Source organism: Dermacentor andersoni, chromosome 1 (genome assembly GCF_023375885.2).
Source record: "Dermacentor andersoni chromosome 1, qqDerAnde1_hic_scaffold, whole genome shotgun sequence".
Classification (NCBI taxonomy): Eukaryota; Metazoa; Arthropoda; class Arachnida; order Ixodida; family Ixodidae; genus Dermacentor; species Dermacentor andersoni.
In genome coordinates, this window is record NC_092814.1 from 60,675,335 (window position 1) to 60,690,427 (window position 15,093).

The 15,093-nt window shown below is 45.1% G+C and overlaps 1 long non-coding RNA gene across 1 annotated transcript; it reads right to left on the minus strand.

Annotated features, from left to right (window-relative positions):
- Nucleotides 1-7,690: 7,690 nt before the first annotated feature.
- Nucleotides 7,691-12,291, minus strand: LOC129380489 (uncharacterized). The gene is made up of 2 exons (XR_008608559.2): nt 11,784-12,291; nt 7,691-10,431 (listed from the first exon to the last, which is right to left on the minus strand). It is a non-coding gene; the product is annotated as an uncharacterized lncRNA (long non-coding RNA).
- Nucleotides 12,292-15,093: the final 2,802 nt, after the last annotated feature.

The window sequence follows — 15,093 nt, forward strand, 5'->3', positions numbered from 1 at the left end:
TATTTTTTAGAGTGGCTACAACCATCTTATGGTCCGAGATTCCTTCCACCACTTCAATATTATATTCAAATATACTCTCCGATACGAATAAGAGGTCTAAAAGGGCGCTGAAATTTCCTTGAATTCGCGTAGGTTTCTCGAACACTTGAACCAAGCCATGCTTCACCATGATTTCCAGCATAAGTTCCGCATGTGGCCTCTCAAGTGTCCCAGGGATTCTTGCATCCCAATTTACTCCCGGTAAGTTGAAGTCACCCATCAAAATAACTTTACTTCTATCTGTAGTTATTGTTGTTAAGTGCTGATCAATCTTCTCAATGAACTCAATAAGGCTTCCCGGGGGTCTATAAATTACACCGATCACCAACGCAAAATGGTGAAAAAACAACTTACACCATAAGCTTTCATGCGCATAAATTGACGGCAGAACTTCATATCTAAGTGATTTTTTAACTAACAGTGCAACGCCTCCGCCTCTCGACGCCCTATCTGTACGCAGCACGTTATATGCGCCGGGAAAAACTTCATCGTCCACGATACCCTCATGCAGCCACGTTTCAGTTATTGCTAATATATGTGGATCATGTAATAGCGACACGCATTCAAGTTCGTCAACCTTTTTCACAATGCTGCGAGCATTTACGTTTATCAGCCTGAGTTCATGCTCCTTTCTTTGTCAGTCTTGGCTACGGGGGCCGGCTTCGGCGTTACTGCGCATCCTCACCCTACAGTTAGACAGGGCGTCCCATGTATAGGGGATGTCGTTAATGAAAAGCTTGTCATGAACAAGCCTTACCTTAGATCCTTCATATTTATCAATTTTCCGACTGCCAGAGCAACTTTCTTTTTTGAAGCGTTTCGTACGAGTAGTCGTCAGCGATACTTATCCTCGTGCCTTTCAGTTTCTTACAGTTTTTGAAGATAGCTGTTTTTTCATTGTAGTCGTACAAGCGTAAAATAACGGGTCGATCACGGTCATCCTTTCTTTTACCAAGTCTGTGAATTCTTTCGACAGACGTCGGTTTGACACCAAGCCGTGTCAAAAATATGTCCCTGATGACCTTATCTTCTAAGTCTTCTCGCGTCTCGTTAACACTTTAGAGATATAGATATATATCTTTAGATATATTAGATATATTACACTTTAGATATATTAGAGTTTATTGACGATAATCGATTGTTGAGTCCGTGTCAAATTGGATTTCGATCTGGCTATTCAATATGGCACGCGCATGTAGACCTTGAAAGTCGCATTAACATCGCCAGACAGAAAAAACAATATGCGGCTCTAGTTACCTTAGATATATGTAAAGCCTATGACAGCATTGAACATACAATTTTAACGAATCGGTTACAGAGCCATTGCTTTCCAGGCTATATTGTAGCATGGGTGCATGAATTTTTAGAAGACAGGGAGTTTTATTGTTTTCGAAGCGGCTATTCTTCCAGTAAATATAAGCAAACAAGAGGTGTGCCTCAGGGATCGGTACTTTCACCAGTATTATTTAATATTTTACTGAGCAGAATCCCCGTTCACCCAGCTGTCAGTACATACGTTTATGCTGATGACATTGCCTTTTTTGGTATGGCTAGCGACATATACTCTCTTTACGAAATACTGCAGTCGTATCTAAGGGAACTGGAAGGCTGGCTGGATAGCTTACACTTAAATCTGAATGCTAATAAGTGTGCTATCCTTGTTTTTCCCGTTAAAGACCCAGTATACATATCGCTTAACTATCATCTCGAAGATATCCCACAAGTAGAGTCACTAAAATACCTTGGAGTTATTTACAACGGAATTCTTAACTGGCGGCCGCATATTGAATATATAGCGACAAAAGGAGCTCGTTCAATGGGCATTTTGCGCAAGTTGAGCAGCCGGAGAACAGGTATGCGAAGAAAATCCCTCTTGATGGTATATAAGATGTATGTTCGTCCGGTGTTAGAATTTGGATGCGTTTTATTCTCCGGTGATCCAGCATACAAGCTTCGGCCGCTAGTTTTGTTGGAACGAGAGGCGCTACGTCTGTGCTTAGGCCTCCCAAAATACGTTTCGAATGCCGTATTATACCTGGAGGCAAGAATCCCACCCATAATATGCCGATTTCGCCTTCTGACAGTTCAGACTTTCCTAAGGCTATATGATTCCCCATTAAAGCGCCTTAAAATTATTTTCCTCTCTGATCCAGAATAATTTTTTCCTATTCATTGGCCCAGGTTTCATAGACCACAGATTATATTTGTGCAAACATTACTTGAACCACTAAATGTACAAATTCGCGAGGTGCTTCATGATAATACGCATTCAAATTACCCAGAGATCAGGTTCGATGACATTTTCCCAAACCACGCGAAACTACTCCCTTACGGCATCTTAAACGCCATGTTGCAAGGCCACCCAAGCACCCTAGAAACAAACGTTATCGTTGCAACAGATGCCTCACAGTGCGAGGAAGAAGCTGGCATTGGAATATTTTGTCCTGCACTCGACTGGTCCTTTTCTTTAAGGTTGCCTGATTTTGTGCCTATTTTTCTGGCCGAGTTGTTAGCAGTAATCCTAGCTTTACGTAAATTAGACTCAATTATTACAACGGCTGCCATTCTGACTGACTCCCTTTCAGCATGCTCTTGCCTTACCGCTACTAATGAGTCACCCATGCTAAAACTATTCCACTTCTAGTTCCAGCCCATGTGCAATGTGTTCATTTGATTTGGGTGCCAGGGCATAAAGGTTTGTTTTTTAATGAAACTGCTGATTCACTGGCAAATGCATCACTATCCGGCCCTGTTCTTCCTATCCTACCAGTGACAGCACAGATCACGGCGGCAAGATTTCGGATGCGATCAATAAGATTAGCCTTATCAAACCCACATTTGACTGCTTCTCCAGAGTATAAGCACCTGGCATTTCCCTGGCATAGCGAATCCTGTGAAACAAAGATGCTTGAGGTCTGCCTCACCAAATTACGCTGCGGCATACCCTCGCTGAATTTCTATTTACACAGGTCGGGTTTGGTTCCCTCCCCCCTCTGTTCTTGTTGTAATGAGGAAGAGACGATACACCACTTTCTTCTATCTTGTCGCCGCTTTACTGCGGTTAGAAAAAGATGGTTGGAAATACCTTTTCGAAGAATTTGCCTGGACTTGACAGAACCTGCAATTCTTTCGTTCGGAGCGTCCACTTTGGGATTCAGCCACAGGGATGCATGCTTCGCTGTCCGAACATTCCTTACGGAATCTAAACGAATGTCCTGCTAAATTCCTTTCTTTTTGTTTTTACTTTTAAATTAATTATTACTCATTCAATATGACCTTCCTGATTTTATTTAACAGGTAATTATGCGCTATTCAATGCTATTTCAATAGCTATTAGGAAATTTATGCTCCATAATAATTTCGAATAATCCACCCATTTCTTGGCCAATCCCCCATCGTGGGCAGGAGCCACACGCATCGCAGGCTACAACAACAACAACAACAGGCGTGGTTCATGACAGCTTGTGACATTCCCCGCTGGCAGACGAAGCCCGTCGGGCGAGTCAGTCATCTCGTGGGTTGTAACGCCTCAGACGCGCGACGTGTGTCACTTCAGCCTTGGCCGAGCGTCGTCCACTGCTCGTGAGACGCGCAATGCGGTAGTTTACTTCGCTGAGGCGCTCCAGAATAACGTAAGGGCCGACGTAGTGGGCGAAAAACTTCTGGCATAAGCCACGCTTACGCAACGGCGTCCAGAGCCACACAAGGTCACCAGGATCGAAGTAAACGTGGCGGTGACGCCCGTCATAGCGTATCTTGGACCGGTCCTGCGATGCTAGGGTGCGTAGCCTATAGCGAGGCGTCGCGCTTCTTCTGCTCGACATAGGATCTCAATTGATTCGTTGTCATGAGCGAAGTAGGGAAATATGGTGTCGAGGGTGTAGCGCGGCGGACGAGCATACAGAAGGAAAAATGGTGAGTAACCAGTGGTCTCGTGTCTCGCGGTATTGAAGGCATAGGTAATGAAAGGCAAGATACTGTCCCAATTCTTGTGTGCTGAATCGACGTACATGGATAGCATGTTGGCAAGCGTTCTGTTTGTGCGCTCGACCAGACCATTAGTTTGTGGATGGTAGGGCGTAGAATGGCGGAAGCTACATGAACACAGACGAAGGGTTTCTTCAACCACGTCCGCGGTAACCTGTCGCCCACGATCGCTGATTATTATGCGAGGAGGTCCATGTCGGAGTATAACGTTAGCCAGCAAGAAGATAGAAACTTCTGTAGCTGTGGCCGAAGGCAATGCGGCGGTCTCACAATAGCGGGTAAAGTGATCTACGCAAACGATAACCCAACGATTACCCTTGGAGGATAGCGGGAAAGAGCCCAGAAGATCTATACCAACTTGCTCAAGGGGGACGCTCGAAGGGGGAACTGGTTGAAGCAGGCCATGTGGCGCTTGTGGCGGACGCTTGTAGCGCTGGCATTGAGAGCAGCTGGCGACGTACCGTTCGATTTCTTTCCGCATCTTAGGCCAGTAAAAACGTTCTTGAGCCCGGTAGAGTGTACGTGTGGAACCAAGATGACCGGAAGTTGGGTCATCGTGCATGGCGTGTAATACTTGGTGGCGAAGGTTCTTGGGGACAACTAAAAGGTAGCGTGCACCGGTGGTCGAGTAGCTCTTCTTATACAGCGCGCCACCATCACGTAAGCGAAAGCGACTGCCTGCAGGTGACTCCTGTGCTGCCGCGAAGAGCGGTTGTAAGCTCTCGTCCTTGTGCTGCTCGGATATGACGGTACCCATATCCGGAAATTCCGGGGACACAAAAGCGATGTATTCATCAAAATTGCCCGCGTGGTTGTCATACCATACCAATGCCGTGCCGGCCAAGAAGAAAACAACGTTCCTAAGCTGACTGGCAGCGTTCCAGTTATTGTATTGGCTTACCATTTCGTAATGGGTTAGCCACTCATCCACATCTTCCTCTGCCTTCGCCGAGAACGTGCGCGGCTCTCGGTAGTGCTGGATAGGGACTGGGCTCGCCGAGGCACTGCTGGTGAGGGTATTTTGCTCTGTGGCCATGATTGAGCGCGACGGCGAAAGTCCGGCGAGGCGACGGCTTCGGCGTAGCTATTGTGCTAGTGGCTCCGTTGTAGGTCGTGGGAGTTACCCCGCACAGCTCCACCAAATGTTACACACGAGGTGTTTAATGCAGAACCAGATGAATTTGGTTGATAGGCGAACCGCTACCGTTCCCCTACCTCCGACCGTACTCTGACGCCACCACCAGCCTTCCGAGCCTCCCGATCACCATCCCCTCGGCCGCGATTCACGTCACCATCGCCTCGGCGCCGTTTCGTGTCGCCCCCGCCGGGAAACTAGCCAGCGCGGCCGATGGAGGTGAGGTCGCTGGAAAATGTGTGCTGCCGACTCAACTGCCTCCAACTATTTTCATGCTAAAGAATAAGGTTCATGTACTGATTGATGGGGTCTCTACAATGGCTTTAGTCGACACGGGAGCAACTGTCTCGGTCATGAGTGTGGGGTTTAAAGGCCTTCTGGGACGCAAGGTTATGTTTCGTTGGGACCAGTGCACAAGTTTCCGTGGAGTCAGTGGTGAATCCTTATACCCGGTTGGTGTGTGTAACGTGGATGTGTCTTTGGGTGGGAAAGTTTTTAATGCAGAGTTTACTGTTCGTCCTCGCTCCTCGCATGACGTGATTCTGGGGATTGACTTTTTGCAATTGTGTGGTGCGAATGTTGACTGCCGGACGGGAGAACTCAGTGTCGACACCAATGTTTCACCTGTGCTCTTTGAAGGTGAAGCTTGCCCGGAGAGTGTGTTGTGCGTGTCTGAGGATACAGTTGTGCCCGCCTTATCCGCGATGCGTGTTGCCGTCGCCTGTTCATCTCCGACTCCTATCTCGTTCGATGCTGCAGTGGAACCTGTACATCGGAACTGCCTCAAGAAAAACGTATTAGTTTCGCACTGCGTGGTCTCAGTGACCAATGGGTGCGCGGGGCTGTGGGCGCTAAACTGTTCCACTGAAGCGGCAGTGCTACCTCAAGGCCTAAAGATTGCCACGTTTCAGGAAGACTCGCCCGTATCGGTGGCAGTACTTACAGAGCTCCCCGATGGAGGAGCAACCAGTGTCTCGAGCCCCGGGAGCTCGAAGATACTTTCCATGATCGATAAGTCACTCAGCGATCACGAGCGTCGAGTTTTGATGGCCCTGCTTACGAAACATACCTCGGTATTCGACTTTGCGCAGCACGATGGCCCGCCATCAATTCCTGCGTCCAGAACTCGTCACCGCATCAACACAGGAGCCGCCCAGCCAATCCGACAAAAACCCTATCGTGTATCCCCGTCAGAACGCAAGATAATCAGCGATCAGGTCCAAGACAAGAAATGCTATGTAAAGGCGTGGTTCATGACAGCTTGTGACATTATATATATATATATATATATATATATATATATATATATATATATAAGGCATATCGTATAAACACAATTTCATTCAGAAGAAATGGAAGTAAGGTTAACATATCTGGAGAGTGTCATTGAGCGTTTGCTCAATGGAAAGATATCTCATATAAATATATATATATATAAACGTCTATGTTGATGTTGAGTGTGTTTGCATATTCCTTTCTCCCCGCATATGCAGAGCCTCGCTGCTGCGTCGTAGTCACAACGTTTTTTTTTTTGCTATAGCTCGGTTTATATGAGATATCTTTCCATTGAGTAAACGCTCAATGACACTCTCCAGATATGTTAACCTTGCTTCCATTTCTTCTGAAAGAGATTGTGTTTATACAATATGCTTTACGTAAAAAAAAGACCTCTTCTATGACCAGCTTTTGCTGGTTTCAGCCCTTAAAACAAAACGTTGGTTAGAACGCACCTTCCAGACGTACTGGACGACTGGCACTTGTTTTGAATATTAATCACCCTTTGCTTGTGTAACTTTTCTCATAACGTCATTTTCCCTGAAGAAAAAAGAATCAATTTTTTTTGTGCAGCAGGTGAACAATCTTTTTTTTTTGGCTGAGACATGTTATGATGTCGTTGAAAACAAATTTGCTCAGTTTGCTAACTCGTCATCACCAGGTTAAATGAACAAACTGTGGATTAGTAGAAATGCAGGCATTGCTTCGATGTTCAAATCACGTGAAACACCCTGTGTACGGCGTTCCCCGTACAAAAAATATTGAGAAGGCATTGAATTATTATTGGTCAATGTTGAGTTTTTCATTGAGGAATTGTGGAAATTTTGTTGGATAATTGTTGGGCTAACTGTTGAGTGGTCTTGAATATTGGCCACTGAAATTTAATTGAAACGCCATTGGGTACCTCAATGTTGAACAATTGTTAAGTTACCATTGAAAGTCCATTGTGCTTAGACGGCCCGTTGTGTTTGTTTTGTTGAATGGTTGTTTAGTTAACATTGATTCTGCGTTGAACTAACGTTGTGGTAGTTCTGTTGACCTGTTGTTATTATTGCCACAGCATTGAAAAGCACATTGTGGCACAGTTGAGATGGCATTGAGATTTCAGAAGTCACCATTGAAATATGATTGACGTTTTGTTGGGCTAGTGGATTTTTATTCATATATTGAAATTTTCTTTGCTGTTCACACTTGCATGCACTGGTGCCTGCTCATAACTTTCCCAAACACAAACAAAATCAAAGGAGAGACTGGTCCAACTTGAAGTACCTTTATTTACACTAAAGATGCGTGCACGTGAAACATTATTACAGTACATAAGAGACCACTACATCGAACCTGGAGACATAGGCTCGTACCTACACCACTCTAGCAGTGTAAATACATCTGAAAAAAACCTATACATATGAATTCAATCAAAACGATCATTGTGGTCTTTACTTTCGACTTAAGTTTATGACTAGAAGGCAAAGCGACTCAAAAGGCAGGGCTTAAGCATACCCTTGTAACAACCAACTTTGAACACATGAACACTTGAAGCTGATTGCGTGTGGATACACACAAGACATCTGAATACGTTATATTAACATGTTTCGCACACTAACCCATCACAGGAAAAGTTACGGCTGACTGTGAGAAGGCAAAATAACAGACTTGAAACAAATGACTTCACGTAAATATATACAAGCTTTAGCACACGTCTTTCACCGCGATTAAAATTTAATGAAGTACCAAAGTAGACTTGTCTGAGCTTTTTGTCTTCGAGATAAACATATTTTCAGGTTGCCCAATTATTTTATAAAATAACATCACTCAACTTAGCTATTAATTGATGAGACATCATTTAGAAAGTTGTCGGGCATGGTGAACACCTGAATCATGTTTCTGACGAGCCAGGTTTGCAAGAACAGTACACCATTTGTATATGTTTAATTGAGGTACAGAAGAGTTTGTTGGTGGTATTTCCTCAATTTAGTGAGCTCATTTTCAGTTAATTTTTCTGGACTCACACAAAGCTAATTAGAGCACTTTTCGGGGCCTTTTTCACCATACCCAGCAACTAAGTGGTACCTCAGTCAATAAAGAGATAAGGCAAGGCTAATACCTTGAACGATAAGAGAAAAAATAATTATTTAGCACAGAAAATTGGTAGGAACACACGGCTAACACAATTCCAAAGAGCCAAATAGATGGTCACCTGCACTTGCAGTATCAAGTACCCCAGAAATAGTCATAAAGGATGGGAAAAGGTTTCAATGACTGGACACCCAGAGTGGTGAGACAGTGAAAAACGGAAATAAATGCGTATGCGAAAAACCAATGACCTCAATTACGCAGGTAAAATATTAAAATGCTACCAGAATTTTATTGCATAAAATACATAAAAGTTGCATAAAAATTGGGACAAAGCAGTAAGAAAGACGGAGGGAGATACAGCACCCGTGTTGAAAGAAAATTACAAGTGATATACATGCATATTTAAGCTCAAGACAATTGTTTCTCCAATATATACAAAAAGAACCCATGCACTGACGGTATAAAAGAAGGTTCCTGCGACTGGAGAATGCAGCACAGTACAAAGCAGCGTCATGAGAACCGAAAACTAGAACTTAGTATGTTTAAAAAGTACGAATACTTGCATACCTACAGGCATGTGACATGTCATACCTTGAATGGATGAGATTCATAAATCTTACACAAATGAAGTTACCAACACTCTTATTGGCTTCCTCAGGGGACTCCTTGAAATTGAACTAGAAAAATGTACATCAGTGTTAAAAACAGAGAAGACCCTATAGCGTTCTTCCTGAAATAAACAGCGCAAATATTTCATGTATAAATTCTATGGACACTTCGCCAATTCGGTGTACATTTATATTTGACAATCACACAAACAGAAACGAGAAGGATGAATTAAGGTAGGAACACACACGAACGCTGACTCAACAAGAAGTTTATTCGTGAAGACAAACATTTTAAACAAATTGGCTAACTTCACAAAGAAAAAGCCATGGATGTGCAGCAGAAACAGCCCGGCACAACAAAAAAGGACCGGAAGACATGTCCTGTAGAACAAACATATGCGTCAAAAACAAAAAAAAACACATGAAAACTGAAAGGTTTGTCCTGTCATATTAACGAGAAATAATGCTGCAACTCTTTCCCACTTAGAGTCACAGAAATCTTGCTTATGAATTTTTCTTCGTGATCAATAAATAATTCTTCCATAAGTCCTCTTGTGTTCTGGTCTTTGTGATGAAACAACCGTTCTTTCTGCTCTATACCTCAACACCAGAGGAGTTCCAGCAGCAATATTTATTGATCACAAACGAAACAAATACATAAGCAAGTTATCTGTTGCCCTTAGTGGGAAAGACTTGCAGTTCTCAAGAGTATTTCTCGTTGGGTAGTATCACTCATCGAACAAATATTTCACTTTTTCGAAAGATTTGTCCGATAGTTCTCGCTTTTCACGCACGTTTATTCTACATGACATGGCTTTTTCATTTTTTTTCTTGTCGCTCGCGGCTGTTTCTGCCACGCATGCACGGCTCTTTACCTTTGTCAAGTTGACCAGCGTCTTTAATACCTCTGTCTTCAAAAATAAACTTAGTTGAACTTGCGCTCGTGTGTGCTCCTACCTATTTCGTCGTCCGTCTCTGTTCGCGCTGCTGTTTCCAGTACGCACGTATCACTTGGTTAGGCAGGTAAACATTCTCGCAAGCAAAAGGAAATACCTCCCCTCAAAAGGTAGCCCATCCTTTACTACTACAAGCCAGAGCAAATCAAAAGCCTTCACTGCGTCCATGCGCGGCAGCTAGTACACCACAGAGCAGCAGAAAAAAATAGTTAAAAATCCCACTTGATGTACAGTGGCAACAGAGATGCGAGCTTGCTAGTGAATCAGCCACATATCAACGGGTGTCTCTTGCACGACGCCAAGCTGCTCTTGACGTAGAACACTTTAGCATCTGGGCATTTGCTGCATGCGTAACCTGCGAGAAGGGAATGCGGGCAGAAAATGAGATTGCGCGGATTCCGAATCTGCCACACACTGCACATAACTACGCACAAAATAGAAGTACACACTATACTGGCAAGTAAAAATTTGCGACTCTTTACGAGTGCTGTCTAGAAAAGGAAGAAATATGTTGCTACGGTAAATGTTAGCTAAGACACGCACAGCGATGTTTCATAGCGGGGAGAAATATTCCCGGCTCTCTCGCAGAACCAAAGACCACGCGACGGTGCATAGCCGATACCAAGCAGATATCCAATCTTTGGGCAGAAGTCCAGCAGCAGGAATGACCTAAAGATACGCCGAGAGCGATGCGAACGTGAGCGTGCCTGTACGAGTGAGAACATGCACCGTTTCTTTGACGCTAGCCGCTCCGGCGTGTCTCCGATCATCCCACGCGATTTGTGTGCAGAACGTCGCGTACACGCCCTTGCGCGTTTTGCGCGGTAGCGTCTGCGCAGTGAGCTAGCTTCATGCACGCGTCATTCTTCACCGCGAAAACGGTGCTCGAGGCGACAACGCGCCGAGTGGCGCTCCTTTCGCTTCTGCAAGCAAAGCACATTCGGATCGGCCCAGCTCAAAGACGCAGCAGAGAACGGTGGCATGTTTCGGTTATCGCCAATTGAAATTGTACAGTACGCCTTCAACAGAAACGCGCCGCGCTAGATAAAGATGCTTATTGCGGTAGTTTTGGCGGTGATAGGCGATAAGGCGACCCCGTCGGCGGCTGTGTTCTTTGCCGAAGTCGTCGTCACATCTCTGTTCATTCGCGCTGTGTATCCGTGTACAGTCACCGCGCGGAAGCTGCGACTAATCGGTTGGCCGTTCTCCGCATATCCCAAAGAGGCGAAATATATTTTGCGGGGCGCCGCATCATTAGGCGCAACCTAAATCGAGGCGCGCTTAACCGCTACGGCACGAAAGGTGATCACACTAACCGTATGGTATACGATGAGCCACTACGGATTAAAAAAATAATAATTATGATGTCCTACGTGCGAAACCAACGATCTGATTATGAGGCAGGTTGTAGTTGGGGACTCCGTATTAATTTTGACTTCCTGGAAATTTTTACGTGCATACAATGCACGATGCACGAGCGTTTTTGCATTCCGCTCCTTTGGCATACGGCCGCCGCAGGGATCGTATCCACGACCTCGAGCCCCAAATTGCCACGGCGGCCGCCATAGTTACGAAATGCGTATCGCGCGCTTTCGCTCCGGGGCATACGGTTTGCTTGAAAAAAGTGAACGGTGTGCTTAACATCTCACGCTTGTCAATGTCAAAATAGAAAAAAGGCTACGTGCCCAAGTAAACGAGATTACTTACCTATCTGCAGAACTTCGGCTGCGACTGTTTCGGGGTGCCTTCTCTCCAACAGGCATCATGACCTCTGCCGCGCAACTCAGCAAAACAGCCAGGCTCGCACATCAGTCGAAGACTAGTAGCTGAGTCAGCCAACGACTTCAACGGATAAACGTTCCACTTATCTTCGTTAAAGCATTTCACTAAAATGTGCGTCATGATGACCGAAAAGGAAAAAATACCTTCATCAAAAAGCACGAGGCGTGAACCACCACGCAACGGCAACCAACTGACGGAGCCCGAAAGCCGTTCACAGCTTCACTATCGTATTCAGTTATAAAAATCTTTCAAACACAAAATAACGGCACTTAAAAACCGCTAATTAATTAGCAATAATTTTTCATCAACTAACCTTCATAAATTTTTAAGAACAACCTAATTTGTAGCGTAAACAATAAATACTACGACCAAAAGATGCGACTACGAAACTAGCGGTAACGATGTGTACTGTTGAAAAAGTGTGCTCAAAACGAAGCTACAACGGTTGCAACCGCGTGCGCACACACACCCGAACGCTACCTTGACGTTGGTAGCGCCACCTAGAAGTAAAAATTACTACTAATCTTATTATCTTTACAAAAGTAACGCAAGTAGAATAGTTTATTGCACCTTTGCAGATGACGAGGTGACAAGTAAGGTATGATAAGAGTCCGCTACCTGTATTTCTTTCACTTCCCTTTGGTGTTCTTCTATTTAACCGAACATACAGGACCTGTCCTGCGGACGACAGTTCAGCGAGGCTCAAATAAACCGCATGCTTCTTGCAAGGCGAGAGTCGGGAGCAGCCGCAGATACAGCGATTAGCTGCGATACTGTTGCGGCTGTTTCTGAATCAGAAGCTCTTTGAAGTCAATGGTTATAGCGGCTGCGCGCTGCGATCTCAAAGCGTGTTCGTTGTTTGATCTCTAGTACCACGGCCTTTGGATAAAAAAAGCTATATTTACTTTCCGGACGGAGGGTGCGTCGCAGGAAATTCGAAGATCTCTCACGTGCATGTTTACAGCATGTGCGCCGCTTGGATCCTACGGTTCCCACAGCGCGTCGGATGCTCGAAGGTACTAGCGTCGTCGCGTGTCGGCGCCTGTCTTATCGCCGGCCGCGCTGCCGCCGTGTCTACTTTTGGGGAACTCCACATGCGCGTAGTCGCCGTGTTTGCGAGTTAACTTCGCATTCTTCTGCTCCCCGAAACGTGCTCATTTTGGATCGTACCAATTGCTATGTCATATAGTGTATGCTAAAACGATGATGGCATTTGTGCACCGGCGAAGAAATAAATCGTTATGAATTTGGGCGGTCATGAAGCTAGTCTAACGCTGCAGTTTTTACAGAGAGAAAACGGCTACGAAAGTGGGGCAGTCCCGGAGCTAGGCGCTTGAAAGCGCCAGCTTTAGCGACAGCACGAGGAAGTGGTACGATGCGCACGCGCCAAGCCTTTCAGAACTTACTGGCTTTCGAACGAGAGGAGCATGCGCGCGTTCATGGCCTAATGGTTAGAGCACCGGGCTTGACGGCCGACGTTCAATGCCACCCCATCGGTCACACATTAGTTTCTCTTTATGAAAACGAGGCGAAAGAAGAACCTACCTGCCGCAAAGTGACAGCAATGAGTTTGGAACGCTTCGCATTTAATTTTTGGTATGTCTTCATATGCGAGTCCTAATTATTGATACTGGACTCAACTGCTGCACAACAAAAAAAAAAACTACAAAAAGCAACGCAAGTTACCCAATAAATTGTTTATTGAGAACACTCAACGGTAATATTGTTGTGCAAGTGTTGAGCGAACTCAATTGCTTTTGAAAATTTGTTGAAGTCCGTTGTTTCAATAATTCCCCAATAATATATTAATTGTTAATCAAAAGTCATTTTTGTACGGGTATGCCGCTGAAAAAGAGATCGTGGGTTGAATTCCCTAGGCCGCATAACGCCAGGTGGTAAAAAAATAATCCGGAGCCCTCCACTGGGGCGCCCCTCATCGCTCCAGTGGTGCTTTGAGATGCCTTAATTGGAATTAAATACTATTTGACTGACGCTTCTTAAATGCCCTTCTGTTTCAGGACGAGAACAAGGTGAAAGCAGGAGCCAACGTTTCGACAAGTGGACTTCTCTTCTTCAAGGCGACCTATGCTTTCCTCGCCACAGTATACATTGCTCTTTAAAACTGATGGTAACCCGCCGTGGTTGCTCAGTGGCTATGGTGTTGGGCTGCTGAGCACGTGCGAGGTCGCGGGGATCGAATCCCGGCTACGGCGGCCGCATTCAGATGGGGGCGAAATGCGAAAACACTCGTGTACTCGTGTAAACACTCGTGTAAATGCTCGGCGACGGCTTTGGGAAGCTTTTTAGTTGTGTCCGCGTGATGTCCGTTTAATCTGACGTTCATTGACTGTCCTGTTTCACCGATATATTGTTTCTTACAGAAGGAACGTTCAAGCATATAAATCACATCCGCACTTGTACAAGTGAAGCTAGATTTGACTTCGTGTGCATAACTATTTGCAGTGCTTTTAATTTCAATGTCACTTTGAAGGTGTCTGCAGGTTTTGCACCTGGGGCGACAACATGCTTTTATTACGGGGGAATGCTGTTGGCTGACTTTTGCGTGCACTAACATGTCTTTAATGTTCGAACTGTTTCGGCGATAGGTAACCCTAGGTACATCCGGGAACGCTTTTCTCAGACGCTCGTTACTTGATAATATTGGGTGGTATTTTCGTAGCATGTTGTTTATGTTATAGGCAACAACACTTAATTTGGTTTATTTGCATATATATTTTTGTGTTTTTCTTTTGCCTTTTCTTTATTCTTTTTCCATCCGGCGTGTCAGACGCCGTTGACACGCCGGCTAACACGCGTGCGTTGACACGTGGTTGGCAGACGGGGGGGGGGGGGGGGTGGGGGGGGGCTCCTGGCCTTGTGCACAGCATTCCTTTATTCTCAAATCGACACGATAACACACCTTCCCTGGTTACCACACCCACCCGCCTTACAACCTCTCCCCTTTAGAAGAACTCCACCTATATATACTGTGGCGAGGAAAGCATATGTCGCCTGAAGAAGACAAGTCCACTTGTCGAAACGTTGGCTCTGCTTTCACCTTGTTCTCGTTTTGCTCATCGTCTTGAATTTCCATCGCCTGGCTTCCGCGTGTTTTCTTTTGTTTCAGGCTAATTCTGCTATCAATGAACTTCCTAGTTCTCTATAATGGCAAATAAAAAAGAAAATTGTGCTTTCTTCCGCCGTAAAGCCGTTATACGTGTTATTTTTTTCGTTA